This window comes from Dunckerocampus dactyliophorus, chromosome 14 (genome assembly GCF_027744805.1).
Source record: "Dunckerocampus dactyliophorus isolate RoL2022-P2 chromosome 14, RoL_Ddac_1.1, whole genome shotgun sequence".
Taxonomy (NCBI): Eukaryota; Metazoa; Chordata; class Actinopteri; order Syngnathiformes; family Syngnathidae; genus Dunckerocampus; species Dunckerocampus dactyliophorus.
Genome location: NC_072832.1, coordinates 14,485,028 through 14,494,331, shown reverse-complemented (window position 1 = coordinate 14,494,331; position 9,304 = coordinate 14,485,028). Strand labels below are relative to the sequence as shown.

The following is a 9,304-nucleotide window of genomic DNA, read 5'->3' as shown; positions in this document are numbered from 1 at the left end:
AGAGAACTTTTCAGAGACTGAGACAGAAAAGAAGACAACTTTTACCTCAACTGAAAGAAGCTTGTGAAAGAGAACACATAGCTTATTTTGTGTATGATCGATTAGCCACCCATCCCCACAGGGAGCGAAGAGAGCAAAAGTGGAACACTGTGCCTTCATCTTCCGCCCCCAAAAGTTCCCCTAGAAAGTAGTATGAGTAAATTATATATATGGAATTAGGAATCCATTTATCAACTTTCAAGGACATTCACAATATAACACAAAAGTTTGCAGGGCATGAATATCTGGAATTAGAAACCACAAGCGATTGGAATTGGACGATGATATTGATGTGGACACATTGTTTTTTTCATCGTATAAACAACTGCTTTTGCTACACGAAGGAACAATACAACAATAACATTAAATCAGACAGCTAGTTATCAATTATTCATATCAAGAGTAGAATAGCAGAAAAATGTACGCAAACTACAATAACTACAAAACAAAATGTTTTATTCTTTTTCTTGTGTTTTTTTCTTTTCTTGGGAGAATGAACAGAATAAGAATTTCATTGCATAGTATAACTGCCTGTCTTACTATGCACATGACAATAAAACTCTTGAATCTTGAATCTTGAATAACATCAATATTTGAGTCAATTCAAGGAACCTTTCAAAGCAATTGCAATCTCAGAAACTTGGACTGATTAGAAGGGCATGCATTTTGAGCTGCAAGGATATGAAATGTCATCCCTCGGTATCCCGGTTAATTAGTTCCAGACCCGACCGCGATAAGTGAATTTCTATGAAGTAGAATTCAATATTGATAAACGGAATATTTCCGTAGTTTTTACCATTATTAGAGTCCTGTAGACATGAAAGAAATTACGTTAGCATGTTCTCCCCGTGTGCACGTGGGTTCTCGCCGGGTACTACGGTACATTCCAAAAATATGCATGCTAGGTTAACTGGAGACTATTAGTGATGTGATGGAAGAGCCCCATGTTGGCAGTTTTGGGTTAGTTCGACATGGGTTATGGCCGCAACAGTGGCCAGTGTTAGGATCCGTTGTGCTGTTGTGGTAATTGTGTTACTGTAATAAAAAGGTAGTTGTTTTGACTATTCAGTCTGGTGCTTGTGTTACAATATTTTCCAGATGTAAATGCCAAAAATGATCATGTTGTAAATGACATGTTTACGTTCTTTATGCTCAGTTATTCACTCATTTATTTTGAAGAATGTAGTCCTGCCACCGGATGTTGGCACGCTCTTATTTTGGCGGAACGTTTTTTCTTTTCCTGTGTCAAAAGGTTAACTTCGCTAATGGTGATTGCAACCCCACGCAAAAAGTGCTCACATATTTTCTCAGGTAAAGTTATTTGCACTGATTGTCTAAATATTGTGAGTAGTAAATTAATGAGAAAATGTGTTTTCATTGAATTGTTCGTGTTTAAAGTGACAAAATTTCCTGCTGTGTAGTTTCAACCTGGCTGGTGGTAGGCTAATGTGGAAGACTACCTCGTGTTTAAGCTAGCGCCCTTGGAAGGCGAAATGAGGTATGAAACTGCTGACCATATGTATACTTCAGACCGTGTGTGTATATGTGTGTGTGTGTTAATAAGTGAATAAGAGAAGTTGTTTAAATGTTTTCTGTGAAGCTGCATATGAAAATGTATTCAGTATGATTCATGTGATTACACTGAAAGAGTGATTTATGTATTGGTTGTGAAACTACAGCACAATGTCATATTCTTGTTTATTCTGTAGTTTTCACGGTGCTTATGGTGCTCAAGGTGCAAGAACTGAGCCGGAAGAATAAAGGCACCCGTTTGAAACTCCACGTCTGACTAATTCATTCCAAGAGGCCGCTACACATGTGAATGAGGTAATTGAAAGGTTCAATAACTACTGTGTCCATATTGGACCAAATGTAGAGAAAGGATCCTAAATTCCATGTCAGTGGAGGAAAGGAATGAAAGTATAGATCGGAATCCCAACTCCATTTTCCTTACTGGAGTGACAAAAGAGGAAATAATTGATATTGTCAAAAATTGTGACTGTCACTGAATTGAAGTATATAGGTCAATTTGTACCAATTTTCAAAACAGGAGACAAACATCATCAATTTACAAAGTTCTGACCAGTTTCTTAATTGCCACAATTTTCCAACATCATTGAAAAGCTATTCAACAGCATGTTAGACAAATTTATAAATAACAATGAATTACTCGCAGACAGCTAATATATAATATTTCAACTTTGATGGCACTAATCAAAATAACCGAGGAAATTACCAATGCTATAGACCGCAGCGAGTGCGCAGCTGCAGTATTTATGGCTCTAACAAAGCATTTGATACTATTAATCGCAATATCTTAACAAGCTAGAAAGGTATGGTATCAGAGGGTTAACTTTGAACTGGGTAAAAAGCTACTTAGCAAACAGGAAGCAATATGTGAAGCTAGGATAATATACACTTGCAAGCTTAAATATTTCTTACCTCTGGGGTGAATACTGGGACCAAAACTGTTCACCCTATATATGTATATAAATGACATTTGTAAAGTTAGTATTATTCACAGACAATACTACTGCATTTCATTCTGGAGAAAGCACACAAGAGCTAATAAAAAGTCACAGATTAAATGACTATACTAAAACATATCCCTGAACATAAGCAAAACTAAAATAATGTTATTTGGTAAGAGCAGAAAGTGCATTCATGCACAAATACAAAATGACTGCGTAGACCCTCTAGCGCGATCTTTCTCAGTTTGTCTGCACTTGTCGCTGATAACATCTCAGAGCACGCCGTTTGTACCTCATTTGATACTTTACAGAAACATTTGTTATCCGTTATCATGGCTGATAAATCGAGTGCAAGTGCTAGTAGTAGTGGCAGGAAACGTCAAGCAAATTCTATGGAAACAAAGGTGGCCAGCATCAGGAAGTTGGACGGTGGCGAGAAAATGGCTAATGTAGCGCGTGCTTATGGAGTGAATCGCTCAACCGTAGGAACAATTTACAAAGGTTCGAATTATGGAACATATGAAGACTTCTGTACCAATGGCATCCATTATCATTACAAAGAGGAGTCTAACGACGACGAAGATTTGTCCTTTCTTCAATAATTCCTCCTCCTGCTCCACCACTACCACCAACGACGTACGCTCGACCACTGCTCTTCAACGGTAAATAACATTTATCATTACGTATTATTATATCATTTATATTATTGTTTTTTTCATTAATTATCCTCGTTTAATATTACTCCTACATCCAAACTCATATTTACATACATACGCATATACTGTATATGTATACACGTACATGTAGTACCTATATCATTGGTAATATTACCTTTTCCCCTACTTAAGAACAATTCGACATAAGAACGGTCATTGGAAACCAATTGTGTTCGTTAGTTGGGGACTTAGTGTGCTGCCTTATCATATTCTTATGTTATTTCAGAATTGGTAAAGGTTAAATGTTAAATACGGGACGTGAACAAATGTATTAGCAATTGATATGAAACGGAGAGGGGGTACGATTAAATACGCTTTGCTTCTTCTTGGAATTGTGAATTGTAATATGTGACGTATTCAATGTAACATTATGCATTTTCCAAATAAATTAAACTATTTCCATTACCACAGTTCCTCTACTGTTACCAGTCTGTTCTTAAAAGTATCGCATTTTGACTTGAAACTATGATGGGTCATGATAACCATCCCTGTACAAGTATCTTTTTTTGCTTATAAGTGAACATTTCTTTAATGCACTCGGTGGGGCTTTACATCCTCACCCTGAGAACTCCTCATAATATGAGAGAAGAAAGCAGATGTAGTCCATAAAAGCTTTAATACCGTTGGGTTTCATGTCTCATGACTTCACGCTCTTGCAGGTCAAGGTTGTTCGTAACATCTCTCCTCCGATATTTGAGACAACTGAGCCCAAAGTGAAGCCAACCTTTAAAGTATTATAATTATTTCACAGCATTCCCCAGCAATTATCCCTGACACATGTAACTTCATCCACACTTCTGATATACTGATTCTATTTCAGACTTTTGATGTAATTAGTCAAAACAGCAGCACTAAATGGATGTGTTCAGCATGTCGATGCTGAATTATGACTTTCTTTTTATATAAAAGAAAAAAGGAAAAGATAGATATCTTCCTGTTGGCCTACTTATCAGTGGACCAGGCCCCTTCCACCTGAATCATTACATCTGTGGCGAGGTGCGAACCAAATGCCACCACTGTCCATTAGCCACAGTTGTCTCAAAGTATCATCCTACTTTTCCATGTGCTACCATTATTCCCTAGATGTATTATGGAATGGTAATTGGATGGGGAGTAGCCATGACTCACAGTAGCCGGAACATGAATCAAGGTGGACAGAGCATATCTTCTACCTGGAAGAGGTCGAGCCCTTCTTTTTTTGAAAGGTAGCGGCACAACAAAAGGTTCACTGTGATGTTATGACATTTATTTTCATTTCCCTTGCGACTTTGCCGTATTGTTCCTGTCGAAGGAAACCCATTCCAATGTATGTCTCAGAATTGTTTTTACCTTTTATTTAAAATGTTTTCAAATAACTGGAAAATGGGGTTTCTGCCAATTGCAGTAATCCCTCGTTTATTGTGGTTAGTTAGCTCCAGACCCAACCGTGATAAGTGAATTTCCAGAAAGTAGGTTTCCTCATTTATAAATGGAATAATTCCAAGTGCAGAAAAACTGTTTACGATCTTGTAAAGAAGTTTTTTAGACATCGTTAGCGTCCTACATGAAATAACACCCCTATAGTTACTTATACACTCCATCCATCCATTTTCTATGCCGCAGGAAAAACATGCAAACGCCACACAGAGATGCCCAGCGGAGATTCGAACCCAGGTCTCTTCCAGGTCTTCCAGGTCTCCTGAGTGTCACTTTTACACTCGTATTAGCAAATATAGTAGAGACAAAATTCCTATTCGTGTGTTGCTGTAAATGTGTTCCGGTGGCGCGGACAGGAAGTGATGTTGGTGGTTCATAGTTGAGTTTTAGCTTGACGTGCGTTGGCCCGTGCCTGTTCTGAGATCATTTAAACCTGCAATAAAAGCCTGTTGTTCAAGTCCGGTGCTTGTGACCAGTGTTGAATACAATTCTATCATATTTGAATGCGTCTTCTGTTCATTTAGCCATTTTTTACCTTGAAAATGCTTAATTTAGGCATAAAACATAAAATTAACTTAAATATGCAATTTTTTTTCACTAATAATAATAATTAGAGCTGTCAAAAATAGTGTGTTAACAGCGGTAACTAATTTACTTAATTAACTGTGTTAACATTTTAAGCGTAATTATCGCATGTGCACCATGTCAAGCCACCCCTTCTCTGTTATGACGACAGACACGGGCACAATAGTGTCCCCACAGATTCTGATGCTCTTTTATAATTTTATTCTGACCAGAACACCTCAAAAGCAGTGCAATTCCAACACTATATACTGTATGTATCCCAACTCGTCTCTGGTCCTCCGCGGAACGACAATTCCTCATTGCCACTAGACTACAGCGAGGTGCATTCAGGGACAATCTGAACATTACAGCAACGTCTTTATTATGCGTGAGTTTGGTCGAAATAAATGGAAAGATGAATTAAACAGTGAGTAGATATTCTTGTCACTCACTAGCGTTACTCTTACTGCGGAAGTACAATTTGCTGCATTTAAGCATACTCGGAAATCCCAGAAATTACAATCTACACTCAAAACAGTGTATTTAACTTAAAAAATGATGTGATGTCTTTGAATGCAATCCCTCATGGCTTATAATAACACTGTTAAAGTGTGATTCAAATGTTCTGCTACGACTGAATAGACGAGCGATAGGCAAACAGCATTTTCAGACATGTGGTATCTTTTAGCTTGATTGACGTATTCAGTTCATTTGGAGCTGTTCACACGAACAAATATATAAAATTGTGTCCTTTTATTTATTTGTTTATTTATTTATTTTATTTATAAAATACAGTAAAAAGGAAATATTTCACACACAGTCGCGAATGGTGATTCATTATGATTCATTAATTTGAAAACTGTGATTCATTTGATACCATTTTTTTGTAATTTCACAGCCCTATTAATAATAGGCCGTATTCAACTCTATTCAACGAAACTGCATGATTTATTAATTTATATATTTAAAAAAAATCGTGATATAGTGAAGCCGCAAAATTCAAAACACAAAGTGCGAGAGACGACATTATTGTCTAAATTACGTACTATTGTTTATTTGTGAGGGGAAAATACATTTTTATTTATTTATTTAATACTTTGGACCTTCTATCAAACTAATGCCTTTCCCGGTGCAGTTGAGTAAACAAACGCCCATGAAATACGGTATGTTGTGACGATGCCAGGATAAGTGTATACTCATATGTAAAGCAAAGAAAGCGTTGCAGCTGTCTTGGAAGTAACGATGTGGTCACATCACAATAGATGTGTGCAATGTCTGCCTTCAGTCATCAGTGGGTGATTGGACCACTTCTATGGTGCCTTTGTGAGCCATGAGAGTCTTTGCGCCTTGCAGATTTCCTGAGTCAGCACAGTGGTACCTGGGAGGTAATTTCCTGTTTCTATACCGTGCGCTGCAGGTTATTTGTTATATTTCCCCTGACGCTCCATACGATATCATATTCACATTGTTGTCTTGTGTCTGTACAGAATAATGTTTGCTTACTTCGACTTTGGTAAGTCAATTTTTAGTACACCGGCACACTGCTAATGTTTGAACAATACTCGGTAATGATATCATTTTCTATTGTTTGACTTTTTTTTTACTTTAACTTATTGCGGGATTTGAGTACTGTGGGTCTTATTTTTAACTAGGATCTGAGTCTATAGTAGCTTCCTAGTGAGCCATCAAAGGCATCCTTGGAAAAATAAGCATGCAAATTTTATATCCCCAAGGAAAACTGTTTTTGCAAGGATGTTTTTAGTATAGTCCAAAGCATGAATTCATAATAATACATTGTGTGTCTCATTTTTTCTAAATTTTAACATGCATCATTTTATCAATAGCAATAAATTAAAAGAACAACGCCCCAGTTTTTGTATAATTGATTTTTTGCTAAAATGTTGCAATGTTTTGTACACTGTCACGGTTATCGTACAATATTGTGCGTAAAAAAACGAGTACATTTGCCTTGTTTTCTATCATTTAGTGGAATCGAGGGCCCAAACAAAGCACCCTACACGTTGCTGATTCATTGTACGTGCATTTCTTTATTAAATGCGACTTTTAAATAACTCGCCATGGGGCCAAAGAAAGCTGCTACTAACAGCAATTTGATAAAGAGAAACACTATTGAAACGCTATTGAATTCAAGAAAAAAATTCCCCTCCTCTCTCTCCGTTCCTCGCGGTCTTCACCAAGAACAGTGTAGCGCTCTGTTGGCCTTTGTTATTTTTTATTATTAGTTTTGTTTTGTTTTGCGTGTTTATCTTGTGTTTGAGCTTCCCACTGCTTCTCTGTTTTGCGCTTTGCAGATGCTAGTTCTCCTGAATCGGGCAAAGTTACTGGATGAGCGCAGCTGCTTTCCATCAGCACTTCCTTTTATCCTTTTATTCACCTTAGCTGCGACAGGAAGGTGTTGGACTATTCCTTTGTTCTGGACGCTTTACGCATTCAGCTATTTTGTCTTCCAAGAAAATTATTAGCATTTCTGAACCTTACCATCCTACAAGCCTGCCATCTGCTCGTTGACACAAGGTCCTTCGGCTTCCGCCTCCTCCTCCTTCCCCATTGCCTGGGTCATCTGAGATCGTCAGGGAGGTGGTGCCGATGCAGCTGAAACCCAACTGGCTGACTGCCGTGGACAGGAGTCGCTGGGTGCGCCTTCGTCTGTGACTTTACTGTGGAGTGGCAGACAATACCATCTCCTGCTGTCCCAATCGCCCGGTCACACGGTGGTAGTCTCTTGCAAGGGGCTCGTAGACAGATTCCTCTTCCTCTCTCCACATCTTCCATGGGTCGTCCTTCAAGTTGAAGGTACGCTGTCCTCGGGCGGTGAGGGGAAGCATTCCTTATGCACTTTCATTGACTCTGCTGCTGACAAGAACTTTATTGATAGTGTTCTTGTCGATCAACATAATTCACCGTGATTGTGAATAGATGCAAAAATGTCCACTCACTCGACAGGCGCCACCTCACGAGTGTCCCTCTTACTTTCTGTTAATCACCACAAGTCCATTAGTTTTTTTTAATTATGCCTTCTCGTTCTGCTCCTGTCTTCCTGGGTCTTCCTTGGCTCCACGGGCCATAGTCCTATTGATTGGGCCACATTTAAAATGACAAACTGTAGTCCTTTTTGTCATTCTCACTGTTTATGGTCGGTTTCCCCTCTCATCAGTCTGTCTTTTTCTTTTTCACTTTTTTCACCTGATCTCTCCCAGCTTCCGGGGGAGTACCACTCCCTCAGTGACGTTTTGTGTAAGGATCGTACAATGTCATTCACCTCCCACCGTCCGTATGACTGTGCTATTGATGCTTTACCTTGTTCGTCGCTCTGCTCCACTCGTCTTTATAACAATTCTCAACTCGAACAAAAGACCCTTGAGGAATACATCTCCACCTCGCTCGCCGGCGGGCACATTCGCCTCTCTTTTCTTTGCTGGCAGGGTTCTTTGCGGCCTTTTATTGATTTCTGTGCACTCAATAAGATCACAGTTCGAACAAATACGCTCTTCCTCTTCTTGACTCCGCTTTTACGGCACTCCACGACGCCACCATGTTCACCAAATTAGATGTACGCAACGTTTACCACCTCATGCCATCCTGGAGCCATCTTCTCTCTCTTCTGGTGGCCATCCTTCCATGCCAATACGAAGAGTTTTGTGGCCTCCTGCTCTGTCTGTCTGCCTTCCAAGCTGGTTTCGTTGGGGTTGCTGCGGCTTCTTCCCATTCCTTCCCACCTCTGGTCAAACGTTGCAATGGAATTGGTTACCGATCTACCTCTAGGGGGTTCACCACAGTACTTACCATTGTGGACAGATTTTTCTTTTTCACTCACAGCCTCCCTTTTTCCCTCCCAAGAGGTTGGGAGTTACAGTGCCATCTGGTGGCCGACTCCCTTTCCCGAGTCTATATCAGACACTGGTTGACCGTCATTGCAAGCCTGCGCCAGATTAGCAGCCAGGACACAAGGTCTGGCTGGACCATTCTCTCACTGTGGACTGAAGGAAGCTGGCTCCCAGGTTCAGTGGACGATTCAAGGTGTAGCGGATGGTCAATCCTGTGTCGGCCAGACTCAACATTCCCTTGTCACTTAAGACC

General features: G+C 39.4%; 1 long non-coding RNA gene across 2 annotated transcripts in view; it reads left to right on the top strand.

The window, feature by feature from the left end:
• The first annotated feature begins 1,275 nt into the window (after window positions 1–1,275).
• LOC129194006 (uncharacterized) overlaps window positions 1,276–9,304 on the top strand; it is a 35,372-nt gene continuing 27,343 nt past the window's right edge. For both annotated transcript variants that reach the window (XR_008573667.1, XR_008573666.1), the window contains exons 1-2: window positions 1,276–1,537; window positions 1,749–1,866. This is a non-coding gene — a long non-coding RNA (uncharacterized LOC129194006). The remainder of the gene's footprint in view (window positions 1,538–1,748; window positions 1,867–9,304) is intronic.